The following is a 17,780-nucleotide window of genomic DNA, read 5'->3' on the forward strand; positions in this document are numbered from 1 at the left end:
CACACATAGGGCCAGATCCTAGGACTTAGATGTTTCAAGTGCATCCTTAGGTGAGATGAATCTGAGCTTAAATTTTCTTATATTTAGGAAATATAACATATGTAAGTACCCAGATATGTGTACTACTTCTTCTCCATTGTTTCAAAACCCAAAGCATCTTGGCAAGAAAGAAATCATCCCTGGCAAGGGGGAATTTGCATTGGGCTGAGCAAGTATTTGACATCTGTGTAGGACCCAGTCAAGAGGTAAGAAGTGTTGCCCACTGGGTATCTGCTCAGTGTTTGCTGAGAGCATTTAATTCATATACCTGAGATGAACGAAGAAGGGTGTGACTATGTCTTCAGCTAATAAAATCTGCCTCATCTCACTATTTTACAGAAATTCTCATATTTTTAAAATTACAAATGTATATTAAAATTGCAGCACAGGACTTCCTGACAGAGTCATTAGTTGCATTGCAATGGGTGCATAACAATCTGTGTTAACTTCTTATTGCTCTAGGATGATCATAGTTCATTAAAAATAGAAGACATGGCATCTAGACCAATTTCACCAGCGTAGCCTTAGATTTTAAAGATAATTCCTAATATGTGTCCCTCAGGGAGGAGAGAATTACAAGTGTAAGATTTCTCTGAAAGCAATTCACATCAGTCTCATCCCCCAGTTTCTTATAACGGTTCTGAGTTGCTGCCAATGTAATTTTAGAGCCATTACACCGGAGTGAAATACAGTAATAACCTTACTAGCCAAGAAACAATATTAAATATTAATCTCAACAGATATATGTCCTCAAGAATTTATATGGAAGAAGTCTGCATTTGGATATTGTTTCATAATGTTTGAAAGCAGAATTGAGGGTGCACTGGGTAGGAAAGGCTTTCCTAGGCTATAAACAAGTGGGTTTGATGCTGACGTGCACAAAAAGCTCTTGCACCTCCTGGAGTGTGGTTGCAGCAGGTGCAAGGATCGATGCCTGCACAGAAGCTGCTTCTTGGTGCCCAACGGGACCATGGAGCCGTGGAAGAGCTGAGCCTTGGGACCTGCAGCAGCTCATAACTCCAGATAGCGTAGCTTGTCCCAAAGTAGACTTACAAATACTTCAATGTGCATAGTGCTTTGGGATGGGATTGTCCTTAGAGTGCAGCCCCCTTGGAAGATGGGATTCCTGCTGAATGGGAGGGCTCACCGGGGGGTGGGACAGGCAGCTTTGCCCTGGCTGGTGCTGGGCACGGGGAGCCACCTGTATTAGTGACCAAACGAGACTTGTGCATGGGCTGGGTGCTTGGGGTCAGCCTCTGAACTGCTCTTACAGCAGTAAGGAGTCAGGGGACATGTGGTGCCAACTCGTGACTGCAGTCCCTGTATTTCAGGTTATGTAGTAAAATCTTAGAGACCCCAGTAGATATCCTCATTTTCTACTGGTGCAGTGCCAAATGTACCCTTCTGTCTCAAACAGCTATACAGCTACAGCACCTTTATACTGACAGCAGAGCATGGCTCCCTGCGGTGTGGAGATAAATATGTGCATTACTAAAATACACATTGCTTTAAGATCTGATTAGATGGAAATGAAATAGTGCATTAGCTATTGACTGAGAACCATATTCAGAGGCATCAGAGAAAGTGGCCAGTAGAAATATTAAAGATTTCAGAGTAAAGTCTCAAGTAGAATCACGAAGAAATGTCTCTGACTATTACCAGAGAGGTCTCTAAGTTCTAAGGTGAAGACTAAGGTGTGGAAGGCTGGAAGGCAGAAGATGAGAAGGCTAAGAAGTCAAGATGACAAATCTAACATGGAAGTTTGAGTTCACATGGTCTGTGCTCTGCAGGGAGCAATCTCTCCGTCCTCGGTGCTCCTAACACAGTTTGTACTACCACTGGGCTGTGTCCTACCTCTGGACAGTGTGGGTGACCTGAGTGGCACCAGGGTGCCCTGAGTGGGGTGAGAAAAGGCTCAAGGAGGAGCAGCAGCAGCCTCCAACAGCATCCAATTGTTGAGATGGTGGGAGAAGGTGTCCTGACAGCACCGTGCCTTCTCATTAGCTGAGTTATAGGGAATTTTATGCAGTTTAGTCCAAAAATGGGAAAAATGTCTTTCCTTCCACCAGGTATAGATGTCACAACCCCAGAAATACAGTTTCATAGTGGAAGGGAGCCTCTGGCCAAACATGCAGAGCATAACCTTGGGCAGCCCGTGCCCACTGGTGATGGGAAGAGCAAACGTATGACAGTGGTGTGTATGGAAAGGGCAGAAATGACCATTAAAATTTCCTACAAATATTTTTTCCTTTAGGTCTGGTCTACTTGTGAACACCCAACACTGTCTCCACAGATGTCCCCAGATGGAGCAGCCATGGAGGGCCAAACCTGGGGCTGCCGACCAGCCTCTGGGTCTGGTGAAGGGGATAACTTCACTCCATAAATATGATTTTCAGAAATCTTGCTGGATTCTCACAACTGCCAATACAGTTCTGCTACAAATCTCCCTTACAGTAGAGAGGGGAAAATATTCAGTTTTATATTTAAAATGAGGAATAATCTGTTCTCTGCATTAGGCCAGCTGAGCACTGTGCATGCCCGGTGCAGCACAGCATCAGGAATTTTGCTGTTTAAATTCACGTCTCTTGAGTCCAGGAGCAAAACTCTCTCTAACACTGTGAGATGTGGGGCATACAATTTGTCCACGAAGATTTTACCTACATAAATAGACCTCGTCTTGCTCAGCAGGCACTCAGTTGCCATTTATCTTCTACATTCCTTTTCGGGGTCTCTTTTCCAGTTACTGTATTTTGATTGTCCATTTGCAAGAGATTTCAAACATGTTTTAAGAATTAAAGGTCTATTTTTAACACATAACATGAATGTTGAATTACTAAGAATATATTATAGCAGATTTATTTTTTTTTTCTGAACTTATGTTGTTAGTCTCGATACCGAGGCGATCGTGACGAAAAGGAAACAGTCGCTGGCTAGGATGGTTTGGAAAACGAGTGCTAACGGTGTCACAGTGCAGGGACAGAAGGATCCATGAAAACACATGGGCTGCAGCATTGCTCCTGTGGCAGTGCTCCAGGATGAGCTCTGTATAATATGCAATATAAAAATATATGTATTAAAATATTATATGTATAATATGCAATAAAACAAACAAACAAAAAAACCTCCAAACAACCAAAACCCACCATATCAATAGGACATGCCTTAATATCCAAATTTATTTGAATTCGTAGCATGTTGTCATACCCGGTGAGATCAGAAGTTCTTCATATCACTGTGATGGGGCTATTAAACAGATGTACTTGATGAAAAGGTAAGTAATTAACTTAAAATTAAAGTAACTTAATTGCAGCTGGGTGCTTGCTTTTCAGATGCTTTTCAAAGTAGTTCATTTCAAAGCTAGTAAATTCTTTTCAAAATAACTATGAGTGGGAGTTTTAATGGGAAATCACTGGGTTTGAGTTGATGTTTTCACTCCCTGATAACACGTCAGTATGGTAATTTGTGGCTGAAGGAAAGGGGTGGGATTTTCAAGCATCAGTAAGTAACTTTACATTTTTTGTTAAAAGAACCTATTTTACAGCAAGCAGCTAGCTCAGCAGAGGTGGTAAGGGCCTGGGGATGAACATCACCATCAATATCTTACTTTGTGTTTATTTTAGCTGCAGCCTGAGCCCGTGGCCCTGCGCTCTGCCCTGGCAGCTCCATCACAAACCTGGGTCGAGCATCAGCCCGGTACCCAGATCCTGCCCTGAGCAATACATCTATTAAAGCTGTGCGTGTGTCTTTCTCCACACAGGCTCTGCAGCAGCTCTGCTGTTGACAGCAGGTTTGCCCATGCAGCAAATTGCTTAATAACAGAAAATCTTCAAAGACTTTTTTTTTTTTTTTTTTAACCACACAGAATAAATAAAGCCAAAAACTAAATTTGAAGATGGTTTTACACAGGACAGCTTTGAATCCAGTATGTAATTTAGCCAACATACTTTGAATTATATAGAGAGTTAACATTTACTCTTCCAGAGGCTTAAGGTTTCTTAAAAGGTCATGTTTCATTTTGTATTAGAGCATGCCATGTTGGCTTTCTGCTCAGGGTTTTTTTGCACGTATGAGCGCTTAAGGTAAAATGTTTTCTAGTTCCAAAAGCAGCAAGTTTCTAGACATTTAATACAAAAATGTTTCCTTCATGCCCATTTCTGGTCAGCAGGAATATTTCCCCTCTCTTTAAAGCAGCAGGGTAGAGGAATTCATTCTTTTTCTTTTTCTTTTTCTTTTTCTTTTTCTTTTTCTTTTTCTTTTTCTTTTTCTTTTTCTTTTTCTTTTTCTTTTTCTTTTTCTTTTTCTTTTTCTTTTTCTTTTTCTTTTTCTTTTTCTTTTTCTTTTTCTTTTTCTTTTTCTTTCTGAGATTCTCCAGAGAGCAACAAATATCACAAAAATACAAAATTATCTTAACATGCATGCCCGAACCATTTGCCTGTCTAACCCATCAGGCTGATCTCAGCTGCCCACTTTGTTTTTATGAGTTCTGGGAAGTCAAAACACAAAACTATTTTGCTTTGGCAGTTGTAACTTCAACCAGATGAGAAGTGATGTGCTTGCATGTCCTTGTGCCTTCCCCACCAGGTTCAGATGTTTGAGGAGTAGCACCTGCCTCCTACCTACTGGAGCAAGCCAGAACCGAGTGACGCCAGTGACATTTGCTCTAAATTTTAGGAGTGGTCTGGCTTTGACTGTTAAATCCAGCACGGTTCCAGCTATCAAATGTTCTGCTTTAAACTGAAAGATACCTGCCTAAACATGCAACATTGCACAGGTTTAATTAAACTGGCACAACCCTGGGCAGGCATGCTTCTGACAAGAGAGCCTGCCATGTAATTCGAGGGTCCATGCAGATTTTCAGTTCATTGGGATGTAAGTGGGTCAAATAGTTGAGCTTTGCAAACCTGAGGGGTTTTGGTTGACGTGGGCAGAGGGACGTCAGTGTGCAGGTCCCAGGCAGCAGCCATGGGTGGCTGCTGCTCCTGCGTTTGAAGCATCCCTTAATGAAGCTCCAAAAGAAAGGCAAGAAAAAACAGTACAAACCCTGCAGCCCCAAAGAAAAAGTCAGCTCTGAAGCTGAGGAACTGTGAAGCTGTAGTGGGTTTACGTGGCAAGGTTTTGGTAGCAGGGAGCCATAGGGGTGGTTTCTGTGAGAAAGATCTAGAAGCTGCCCCATGTTTGGGAAGGGCCCCATTGTTTTCCAGATCCGAGCCAATAAGCGATGTTGTTTTTCGCCTCTGTGAGAGCATATTTAAGACAGGGAAAAAACGCTGCGCCACACAGCAGCCGGGAGAGTGAGAGGAGCGAGGAACAGCCTTGCACCAAGGTCAGTGTAGAGGGAGGGGGAGAGGTGCTCCAGGCGCCGGAGCAGAAGTCCCCTGTGGCCTGTGGTGAGGACCATGGTGAAGCAGGATGTCCCCCTGCAGCCCATGGAGTACCACGGTGGAGCAGGGTTCCACGCTGCAGCCCGTGGAGGAGACCACGGTGGAGCAGGTGGCCCTGCACCGACGGAGGCTGCCGCCTGTGGAAGACCCCTGCCGGAGCAGATTCTGGGCCGGACCTGTAGCCCGTGGAGAGGAGCCCACGCAGGAGCAGGTGATCTGGCAGGAGCTGCTGCCCGTAGGGGAGCCAGGTTGGAGCAGTTTTCTCCTGAGGGATGGACCCCATGGTACGGACCCATATCTGGAGCAGTTCTGGAAGAGCTGCTGCCTGTGGGAAGCCCACGCCGGATCAGTTCATCAAGGACTGCATCCCGTGGGTGGGACCCCACAGCACAGGGGACAAGAGTGACCGAGAAGGAGCGGCAGAGAAGAAGTGCTGTAGACTGACCATAACCCCCATTCCCCGTTCCCCTGCGCCGCTCGGGGGGAGGAGATGGAAGAGGGTGGATGGGGGGACAAGGTGCTTTTGTTTTTTTTTTCTTTGTTTTCTCACTTCTCTCGCTTGTTAGTTGTAGGCAATAAATCTTACTATCTCCTTATGCCGAGTCTGTTTTGCCCGTTACAATAATTATTGCGTGATTTTCTCGTCCTTATCTCAATCCTTGAGCCCTTTTCACATATTTTCTCCCCATTCCTCCTTGAGGAGGGGGAGTGAGAGAGCGGCTGTGGTGGAGCTCGGCTGCCCACTCGAGCGGAACCACGACAGAAGCATCTCTGAACTGAAACCAAAATCACGGTGGAGAGATTTACACTGTAATGCCATGAAAATAATTGGGGAAGGAGGGCAAAATACATATGTGTGTGTATGTAAGAGAGCAAAAAAGATGTGCTACAGAAGGAAATGTTGTCTGAAACACAGCATTTTGATTTAATGGTGGGAAAAGAATGACATTTTTTCATCCCACTAGGCTGTAGGGAAGTGTTTCTGGAGTGGCTGCTGCCTGGTGGAGATGCAGCCACCACATGGAGCATCCCTGTCGTGCTGACGGATGCGCTGATCTGCCTGAACATGCTGCACAAGCAGTGCAGGCTGAGGAAACATCCAAAGAGAAAACAGAGAGCAGCAAAATCTCCAGGAGAAAATGGAAAAGATGCTTTGAGGAAGTCTGAAGAACATCTTTTCCAGGGAAAGCCCTCATAGCTCAGCAGCATGCTTTACCTAGCAGGCACGGGAGGAGCACAGACAGCCCAATGTAGCTATGCAAATTCAGCAGTGGGAATAGGGGGAAATCTGCCTAAATTATAAGAAATTGAAAGAATTTTAAAGATCCTAGTTTCTAAATGCAAGAAATACAAAACAAAGCTGCCTGTAGAGTTCCCAGCATGTTGATTGCTCCAACCTTATGGATCACAGATCACATGAAGGTGTGGAGTGGCCTTCTCCCAGCTGTGGCTAACCTGAACTGGTCACCTCATTGCTGGTGTTGGTGAGCTGGTGTTGTCAGAGAGGAGCTGCTGAGGCTCATTTTGTGCCCCAGCATTCAGGTTAAAAGAGCAAAAATTCTCAGGACAGCTGCTCAGAAAAGAATTTCCTCTACAGACATTGGTGGGAGGAGAAGCTGTGGTGCTGGGCCATGGGTATTTCATGTTTCCAGTTATTCCAGGCTGTGCGAATGTTTGTGTTCTCAAGGAATTTATGTTGGTAAAAAATAATAAAAAAGCAATTTTACCTAAACTAGTTATTTCTGTATTGAAAGTTCATTAGCATGAGGCAATTTAGCTGCGTGTCCAGGTACTGTGCAGGTGAAGGTGGTTGGTTGTAGAATCACTTAATAAATAAATTTATGTTAGCTGCATGCTAACCTGTGTGTTGTTAAAAATAGTGCATGCTCTACTTTTATGGACAATGTGGCGCTTACCTGGCTGAAGTTTTCTTTGCTTTTTATTACTAAACTGCATGCAAAATTCATATACAGCAAGCAGAGGCAGTAGGGAGCTGTAGACCAAGCGATAAAGAACCATCACTATTAAAGCTGCACGACCTTCGCCGCCCTCAGAGCCCATCCAGACGCCTGTGCTGATGGACAGACAGACAGACACGGGCTGATAAAGTGAGCAGGGCTGCGAGCCGAGCCCACACAGCTGGTGGAGCTGCCTGGTGGCCCCACGAGGCACATCCTTACCCCGTGCCAAGGGGATGCTCAGCTGAGAGAGGAGCTGAGTGCAGGGTTTGGGTCTGGGTTTTGTGTTACTCTTGATACGAAGCAATCATGGCAGCTCTACAGCTTTAGAAATGCTTGTAATGGTTTTTAAACCAAAGTAATTGTACTTATTTCTTGTAGAGCTCTCTAATTTCCTAACGAAAGAAGGCAAATTAAAGGAGATTTGTTTCTATTGACAGAAAATACCTATTATAATCCTTTTGAAAAGCAGCGTGGCCTTTTAGATGCAGACAAGGCATAGATGCAGCTAATTGCACAGCAAATTTCCCTGCAAAGTTATGCTTCATTTATTTCTGAGTAGTCCCAGTAATTTTAATAGTCCTACATGTTAAAATAAAATTAAGCAGAGGAATTTTTGCATGTCAGAGCCTTAGGGGGCCACTATACAGCAGCTGAAATGTCTAATACAGCTCTGTGCTGTATAAATGGGTTATGGCTGCTCTTTTAAAAATAGATTCCTGGGCTAGAAAATGGAGATGGGATTACGCTATTTAAATTAAAGAGAACATAGGCTTAAGAAAAAATGAATGTAAACTGCCTGAGATTGTGTTTAGACTGGAAGAAAGCCTGTGACCATCAGAAGAGTGAGCTTTCAGAGCATCTTTCTGATAGGAAAAATGGAGATAGAGGCTGACACTAGCTGTGAGATACGCCTTGGTCAGCTTGGCACCATCTCGTGATGTGATTCCCTGTGGCAGGCAGCGATGGAGTGCGATGACCTGGGAGCTCTCTGCTCTTCTTCTGGTCCCAGTATGATGCAGTGAAGGCTTTTCACATAGGTAATCTCCATGGACTTGTTCTTCGCAACAAGTTCTTGGATCAGCTCTGATCACTCTGTGGGCTCATTATGTTCAAGCACTCCAGTATGAGAGGTGAATCAGGCCCTCTTCTGCGGAGATAATTGGGCCGGAGGAAATGATTGATGACCTTCAGTGATTGCAGCAGAGGTGGGAAGATGAAGGCACTTGAAATGTGTCCCTGAGCATGAGAGGCATTAATCAAGCAGGAACAAAAAGGGCAGGAGAACGACTGATGCGAGAACAACACCGCACTTTGGTCATTAGCTGCAGAGCCAAATTGCAGCAAAGGTCCTTGGTGGTCATGGGCTGGGAAAACCTGGAGACTGATGCGCAGTGAAAAGTGGTCGTGAGATCAGTATGCTGGTGTCTGGCTGCACAGGTACCAACACTGGAAACAGCAGGGAAGCAGTGGCAGCTGATCAGGTGTTTGTACCCAGAGAACGAAACGTGGGCTTTGCTGTGAGAAGTGCTTGAGTTCTGCAATGAGAAATGTTTCAGGCTTTCGTAATGAGCTTCCATCCTTCCCCAAGGAGGTTAGAAAGGACACTGCATGCTCTAAAGAGTAGCTGAGGTGATGCTTGTGGGCTCTGTCTGGGCTCACCTCTTAGGGGAACACCCTGAACACGAGCCCTCCACATCCCATGAGCACGGGAAACCTTCAGCAGCTGAAGCTATGGGGACTATTTTCCCAGAGACAGAGAAATTTGGAAACGCCAACAGCAGACCTTCAACATATCCAATAAACTAAGATGTGAAGGAAAATTCTTTATACTGAGACCTCGAAGAGCTTGACAACTGCCACATTAGTGTACTCTTGGTCACAAGCAGTGTCAGAAACAAGAAGCAGAACATGAGGGCCACCAACCTGCTTGGCTCCACCACCTTTTGGATTTTGGGGACAAGTTCTAAGGAAGCAATTAATGGTTATCTTGTTTCTCACCGGCTGGCTTGGAAATAGCTGATTCCCATGGCTGCTGTGTCGCCGGCTGTGTGGTGGCTGCAGAGCTGAGCCTACAGGAATGCAGAGGGCCCTTTCCTCACACCCTGAATGCCCTGGTCTTCGCTATGCAGGTGCCATTTGACTGCAGCAAAATACAGCAGTTACTTGAGCAAGGTGTACTCGGAAACAGAGGGCTGCTGCTGCTGGTCGTGCCAAAGGTGGAACCCTTTGGTGTCCATAATGACGATACATGAAAATTTGAGGGTGTTGTCTCGGTGGTGCCTTGGGATGTTGTTCACATGACGAACAGAGAGGAATTTCCAGGAATCATCAAGGAATCAAGGAGAAAAAAGTGTCCAAGAAAGTAGACCATACACTGTACAAGCCATTTTAGGGCTTCATCTGGGGATGCGATGGATTCAGGAGGCCAGGGGCTGGAAGCTGCTCCTCCTGAAGGTGTGAGCAGCATAGCAATGCAGCTGATACAGACACACTTGGTTTGTGTATTGGGTTGGAGGTGGTGGCAGGGAGCTGCGTCTCTCCTGCCAGCTTCCCCCTGGACCATGTTAGGACTGTGTTAATCCTAAATTTAACTGCTGATGTCAAAGGCTCGTGTTAGCTCCCTGCACTGAGCTCTGCTCCCACACACCCCGCCGGGAGCCAGGAATAACTCCCTGGACACGGAGGGCTGAATCCCAACCCAGGCCATGCCTCCTGGTGCCCATTCCCATAATACAACCCCCTGAGCCATCCTCGTGCAGGGGCAGCAGCACCACAGCTGGGGCAAACTCGCAGCAGGAGAGCTGGAGGCGGCCAGTGGGACAAGGAGGGACCTCTCGAGGTAGGCTGGGGGCAGCGCTGTTATTTATTGCTCCAGCAGTGCCTGGGTATGAGGGCAGCTGTGTTTGCTTTGGCTTCTGAACTGACACATTGGCAGGGGGAAGAAAACCCACTTTGGTCTGGATTTAAATATATATTGATTTTTTTTTTTTTTTTTTGAGGGGGGGTGGAGGATTGTCATTAAAACTACACAGGGAAGAAGAGAAAAGCTCCATTCAGAAGAAAACATTTGGATGGGGATGGAGATGGCTTTTCACTTTGGGTGCCTGTAAGGAGAACAAGGGAAACAAATGGCTCGTCTCACAAAAAGTATTTGAAAGAGTCCAGCCACCTCTGTCAGCCTCCCATCCACTCCCTCCTTCCTTTCCTGCCCCCGGGAGGCAGCATACGGGATGGTCAAGGCGTGGAGGACAGGCTCCCACCAAACTCCATGACTTGCCACATGAGCTCTCACCCAGAAAGGCTTTCCTAGCAAAAAGGGTCTGGTTTGGGAATTTACTGACCCTAGTGGGATGTCTCCTCTCATCAGCTCTCTCTCCATTCATCCTGGTCTTTTGAGGGAGCTTGCAGCTGGACAGATGTTTACCAGGAGACAGACCCTGGTGTAAAGGGCTTTCCCCATCAGTTCAGAGGAAGTGGGGACCATGACAAGCTGAGAGGGATGGGAGTTTTGGCTTGAAGGTGTTTGGATAGGGTTTGCCATTTGTGGGAATGGAGTTTTTTGGTGCTATCAGGGAAAGGTCAGTCACAGCAACATGTGACATTTTACTGCATGGGGATGCATGAAGGCAGGACGGGATGTGGGTGGGCAGAAGGCTTGAGCCAAGGCAGCACAGGACAAACATCACCTCTGCATTTTGGTTTGGCTTTGGGTTGTTAAATTCCTGCTGTAGCTTGTAGCCCTTCACGTCTCCTGGAGCGCAGTCATGGTGTGGATGGTGGGATCTCAGCCTGGGACATGCAGAGATCATGGGAAAGACACGGAGACCATTGCCTGGAAAGCAAACAGCCTGAGCTGTGGCTGGTGAGAAATGTTTCTTTGGTCTTATTATTATTTCTTTTTTTTTTTTTTTCCTACTTTGCAGGAGGACCAAGCCTCATCTCCATATTTTTTGATTTATTGATATTGTTGGAACAAGACTTAGAGCCCAAGATAATAACCAAGGGGTTAATGATGTGGGAAGCTTGGACTGGGGATGTTTATTTGAAACAGGCCATCTGAGGTCCGCTAGCTGCTGGCAGCTCCCAGGTGGCTTTTCCACACATCGACTAAAAATTCCAGCCTGAGAAACTTTTCCTGGCAGGGGTTTTGTTGAAAGTGGTATGTTCTCAAAAAGAGGGTGAAAAAAAAAGAAGGATGAATCCATATTTTCCAGGGGAAAATATGCTTTATCAAGGCATTTCTGCCTGCTGTGGGCAGTGGGTGCTGCAGGAGCTGCTGCTGACCTGCTTGTGTGCATACATCACAACACGGCTCTTCCATGGAAAGGGAGCAGCCCTGGGGCTTCCATGTGTACTGGCCACTGCTGGCCCCTTGGAAAAGTGAGGAGGTCTGTGTGTCTGGAAAAAATAAAAATAAAACAGAGTGAAAACCCCAGTGATGCAGCCCAAGCCACAGATGGTCAAGAATGGTCTGTAAGAGTTTGCTCATGGAGGTAGATGTCTCCTTCAGTTCATGCAGGGCGTGTATGTAATGATGTGTCCTTCTGGAAAAAAAAAAAAAAAAAAAAAAAAAAAAAAAATAAAAAAAACAGAGAAAAGCCTAACTGGCTTTTAGGATAACCTGGGATGCACATCCAGTAGGGTTCACTGTCCCCAGAATAGAGCAGAAGGTGGGTGTGCAGGGACCCTGCCTGCTCGGTGAGGAGAGACAGGACTGAGATGTGGGGGAACCAAGGAGCACCAGCAGGTTTCTTCCAGATGGGGAGCTTGGGCTAAGCGGTTACTGGAAGGAGAGAAAGGGAAAGGCAGCCTCTGTTGCACCATCGTTTTGGGAAGAGTCATCAGATTGCTCCATGCCCCAGAAGGTGCCTCCAGTTTGCTCAGATGTGCTTCCAGTGCAGGGGTCACAGTAAGAACAGAAACAGGCTTGAAAGAGAGAACTACAGGGACCAAAGTGGGTAGGACTGACTGCTGCAGTGAGCAGCCTGGTAAAGCCACAGGAAAATTGTTTGGATTATTGGCTTTTTTTTTTCTTTCTTTCTTTTTTTTTTTTTTTTTTTTTTTTTCCAGCCTTTCCAGTGTTAAAGCAGGTATCTTTTTAGCTATTATGAAGTGCTGGTGAATTGCTGTGTATCATAGAGTAAAAAGATAAAGCTAAGCCCCATACACTCACTTTGTTGTGCCTGGGGTCTGGTCAAGTCGTTGACCTGGAGCTGCTCCATCTCTGCCCTACACCTGGAGCAGTTTCCGTTAGAGAAATTGTTACCCACTGATGTCGGATTACTGTTAATTTTTTCCGTAATGCACACAAGTAATAATCAGCTGCGTATTACCTCATGGAACGATTAAATCACCCAGCTCCTCAGTTTCAATGGTACATCTGGACACGTCCTGCTAGACACTGCCCTCCCATAATGAACCTGAGCAGACTTTATGGTCATTCCTCACCGATAGCTCATAGCGGTTACACAGCATCACTGTGCTTGTCGGTCTCCTGTGAATCACCAGACCATGGGAGGTATAATTGTTACTTTGGTTCCCTGCTGAGGGTTTAAATAACGTGCACAAATCAACAGTCCCTGATTGCCACGAAGTGCAAGTCTAAAGGGCAGTCAACCCTTTGAAATGAGAAAGGAGAAATGGAGCTGGTACGCTTCGCATTTTAGCTGGAAAAAATATCAGTGCCATGCAGATGCTTTTCTGGTGAAGATAGCTTTGTTTTCTTAAGCAGCAAGTGGAGCTGGCTGGAAAATGGCATTTCTCTTTTATGAGGTATTTAGAAACTTCAGTATTTGGTTTTGTTCTGATGTGGACCAAAGCCAAGGCATCTACTTCTTCCTGAGAACCGAAGAGAGTGAGGCCTGGGCTCAGTGACAGGGACTCACCCCCACCAGGCCGCACCTGGGACACGTGGCCAGCCCCTTGTCAGTAGTGGTGGGGCTCACAGGTGTGTCCTCCTCATCCCCAGAGAGTACCAAGCCAGACCATTTGCCCTTTATCGTAAAATCATAGGTTGGAAAAGCCCTCCAAGATCATCTGGTCCAACCTTCACCCTACCACCAGTGTCACCCAGTGAACCATGTCCCCAGGCACCACGTCCAACCTCTCCTTGAACACCCCCAGGGACGGTGACTCCACCACCTCCCTGGGCAACCCGTCCCAACGCCTGACTGCTCTTCTGAGGAGAAATGTCTCCTCATTTCCATCCTGAACCTCCCCTGGCACAACTTGAGGCCATTCCCTCTGGTCCTATCACTGGTTACCTGTGAGCAGAGGCCGACCCCCAGCTCCCCATACCTCCTTTCAGGCAGTTGCAGAGAGCAATGAGGTCTGCCCTGAGCCTCCTCTTCCCCAGCCCAAACCCCCCCAGTTCCCTCAGCTCCTCACAGGACTTGTGCTCCAGGCCCTTCACCAGCTTCGTAGCCCTGCTCTAGACACACTCCAGGGCCTCAATGTCCTTGTGCACAAATACATGATGCCTGTGGAAGGGTTGGAGGACAAATGTGACAGCCTTTCCCCACACAATACCCACACAGACCTTCTTGTGTAGCCTCTGCCCAGGTCCTTGCTCCCTGAGCCTGGCTGCTCAAATACCCCAGGCATGGCACGAGGTCTTCTTTTGGGCCTTCAGGTGGAATCAGGAAAGTCCTTTTGTGCTGGGACACTGGTGGTGGTGCCAGGCTGAATGAAGTTGTAGCTGAAATTAAGACTGCTCCCCAGGAATGGCTGGTGGCTGCGCTTCTTTGGCCCCAACAGCAAGACATGAAGTCGCTGTGCCACAATGGACTGTTTCTGCTTTTCCTTCTCTCCTCGCAGGGGGCAGAGATCATACCCACATGCATCAGCAACATGCATTTCTCTTAGAGAAAAGAGAAGGGAGCTTTGTCTCTCTTCTCCACATCACCACAGCGGGGGCTTTCACACTCCCTTTTGCACAGCGGGCACGAGCAAGCCTGCCTTTTACTGCCGTGATGAGGTCCCACTCGCTCTGCCCTTCGAATACCCATGGGGTTAAATACCTAAACCCACGCGTGACCCATGCGAGACCGTCAACCAGCAGTCACTTGTGCCTCCGTCAGACATTTCTCCAGGCAGGGGCTCGCACCGTGTGCAGGGTGAGGCGAGCCCCCAGCACCGGCACCTCTCAGGCACCAGCACCATGCAGAGGAGCCTGGGGAGCGGCGCGGTGCTGGGCGTGTTTGGCAGAAGGAGCTGGGGCTCTGGGAGGCCCCGGGGAGAGGCACGGCGGCTGCAAGCACCGGCGTGTCCTGGGATGGTGAAACGTGGCACCGGGGAAGGTCAGAGCTGCGCAGGAGGAGCCGGAGGGAGCTGGGTGAACCTTGAATATAGGAGGATGGATTAGGAGCCAGACCAGGTGCAGGGTCACACACCCTGTGTATGCAGCCAGATTACGGTGGAAGGACAAGCATCCTTCACATGGACCAGCAAGCTGGGGGTCTGTTTTTGACACAATTCCTCCCAGAGTCACCAAAGCATCATCGCTTTAATAAACCATTTCTAGCTCCTTTCAGATCCCAGAGAAACCACTCAGTGTCATGCTGTTTGGATTCCCTTTTTATTTTTCCCTGCAGAGCTCTGGATTTTTTTTAGTATTTTATTACTTTTATTTTTAGCACAGTGACATCCCCCAAAGAAGCTTCCTCTGGAGGCAGCGCTGTTACAGGTTTACTTCTAACTCAGTTCTCTGAAAAACAATGCAGCTTAAACAAAAAGCTCTAGCACTTCCCATCTGACAGCAGAGACCCTGCCTGAGACACACTGCAGCTACATCGAAGGGTTCACTTTAGGTTTTGGGGTAGAGGATCTTCCTCAGTCTGCTCTTGTGCTTCACCAGGGAGTTATTTGTGATTAAGAGGTAGAAGTCTTGAGAAGGAGACCTCATTAATTAATACACAAAGGGTACCTCACACACCTCTGTCTGTGCAGTGAATACTTACAGACCGAGGGCAGGCGGAGGCATGAGGTTGGGACCTCAGCATTGTTGATGCCGAATGGATTAACTCACCCAAGGCTCAGGAGAAGAGGCTGGAGAAGGAGCATAAAGGCTGGTGACACCCAGTGTGAATCCCCTCTCCAGCATGGGCTGGGAGGAGAGCAGAGCCACTCCTTCGTGGGCAATCCCAGCTCCGCAGGCACAATGCCACGCAGGGACAGCTCCTCAACACCTCGCCCCTTCCCACCAGGAAGAGCTGGATTTGGGCTGCAGGTGCTTGCTTCGTTTGCCTGCAAGGCAGATTGGTGCAGCCTGCTGTAAACCTACAGGAGAACTAGTGACTCACTGTGCCTCTGTAATTACAAGTCTGCTATGTAGGATTTCAATTCTTTTTTTCCTTTTCTTTTTTTTTTAAAAAAAAAAACAACAAGCATAATCCAAAACTTCTGCTGTGAATACTGTGCTTCTGATGGCTCACTTGTGCTCAAGCAGTGAGGTTTCTCCCAGTGTCTCCCAGTACAGAGTCAGCACTTTGGGGCTTCCCCATCCTCGGGGCAGGTTCTGGGTCACCAGCACCCTGGGGATCATTGGGGGAGCTTCAGCACTGCATGGGTGAGCCTGGACCTGAGGACATCCTCAGGATATCCCAGCACCAGGGCTCTTCTCGACTCACAAAGGCTCAGAGCCTGTGCAGCACATTTCTCTATGTCTTCACCCCACATGGGTGCTTGGAGCACCATAGGAGAGGGAGCTGTTGGCTTCCCAAGTCTGAGATTTTCTGTTTAACCTGGTGGCTGGAAGTGCCTCATGGTTGAGATCATAACTTTGAAATCACCTCCATACACTGCCAAAGAAAATGATGGATGGGCTTGGTCTTCTGGGAGATGGACCAAAACCTAAGATCTATTTACAACCGTCTCAGGTACGTGGACTTGCTCAAGAGAGCTGGCTGTTTTCCTGAGTGAACTGGAGTGATCTGGAGCTTCACTGCTGAGATGTCTTCATTATTAAACATCTGGGAAAAATTGCAAATCTGCTTCAGTGTTGCCATGTGTCAGCATCTGCTGGAGCTATGTGCTCCATGGTAAGCCCATATTCTTCCCTGCAAAAAGATGGTGTAATCAAGGACCCCTTTGCTCTTTGCTCACCATTTTCTCATGCTTGGCACAAGGGCCTTTTCTGGGAAGCTCACCTCTGTGGTACCTTGTTCTCTCATGGTATCTATTCCTCTTCTGGGACTGCCTGAGGTGGCATTTGATCATAGCACAAATTCCTTTGCTGCTGTCACCTTTCCCCAGGTGCTTTTGACTCAACAGAAAACGCAGGAAGCCACCTACCACCCTTATCAAGATGGAACTAGCCCAGACACCGATGCCTCAGATCATTTTTTCAGTTCATATCACTGATGACTCAGTCTCCATTCCCCGTCAGTCATCCGGGAATCATCCCACTACATTTCCCCTTGGCCAGAGGCCATACTGTAACCTGTGCAATCCACCAAGCTTCCTGCCAGCTCCCCTAGCACCCTGTCTGCTTTCGAGAAGGTGCTGCTGCTTCTCCTTGGCACCTCTAGTATGGGGAAAGGCAGGCGTGGAAGCAGACAGCCCCACACCTCTGTTAGATCCATGTTTGGTACATAGGAATGAGCAAAGTCTCCTTCATGCCATTGTCACCTTTTGGAGGTGATCTTCTTGCTGGGTCGCTGCTGACCTTCGAGGAATTCAAGTGGCCAGTCCGTGTTTTTCCCCTCCGTTGCACTTCCGTGGCTTTACTTTCCCCAAGATAATTACATGACTCAGGAAGACAAATGCATACTTCACATAGTTGCGGGAACCATAATGCCGATAGGTGGGTTAGAGTATTTTGAAGCTCTTTGAACACACAAGAGCAGCTGAATTCCCGTGACTTACCCACACAACCCAAAGCAAGTCCAGGCAATGGCTGCATAGTTTTTGTGGAGCCCTTTCCTAACGAAGGACAAACACCTCCCTGAGAAAGAAAGCTTGGTCTTGCAGCACCGAGGCACAGGCTCTTTTTGTTGCTGGAGAAATCACGGACATTTTGCGAGGTAAGATTTACCATTTGCATTTTACTGCTTCTTGAGAGATCGTGCACAAACTGAGACTGGAGCAGGGAGGTGAAATCTGGATGCAAAAAAAACAAACAGCATGGAGAAATTATCATCTCTTAACTAGATAAGTGATTGTTACAGGTAAAACAACCTGGCAGCTAATCCCCGGTGAAGATAAGTGGCAAAAAATGAGGTGTGGTGGTGGTTGGTAGCATTGTTTTAGCACAGGCAGGTCTGTGGAAGACACAAAAGGAGACACTGTCTTTGAGTTAAGTGGTTTAACATCTGAATCATTGCATTACAGTTTAATCTGCTGAATTTGGAAGAAGACAGAAAAGTCAGAGAAATGTTATTATTCCCTGCAGTAACTTGGA

The 17,780-nt window shown here is 47.1% G+C and overlaps 1 protein-coding gene across 2 annotated transcripts in view; it reads left to right on the forward strand.

Annotated features, from left to right (window-relative positions):
• The first annotated feature begins 10,094 nt into the window (after positions 1-10,094).
• Positions 10,095-17,780, forward strand: part of AMOTL1 (angiomotin like 1) — a 72,842-nt gene continuing 65,156 nt past the window's right edge. The window contains exon 1 of one of the 2 annotated variants that reach the window (XM_084303035.1): positions 10,095-10,220. The gene's annotated coding sequence lies outside the window, so the exon portion shown is untranslated. The remainder of the gene's footprint in view (positions 10,221-17,780) is intronic. The other variant, XM_084303033.1, reaches the window with a different exon arrangement.

The sequence above is a fragment of the Netta rufina genome, assembly GCF_964035555.1.
Source record: "Netta rufina genome assembly, chromosome: 1".
NCBI classification, from domain to species: Eukaryota; Metazoa; Chordata; class Aves; order Anseriformes; family Anatidae; genus Netta; species Netta rufina.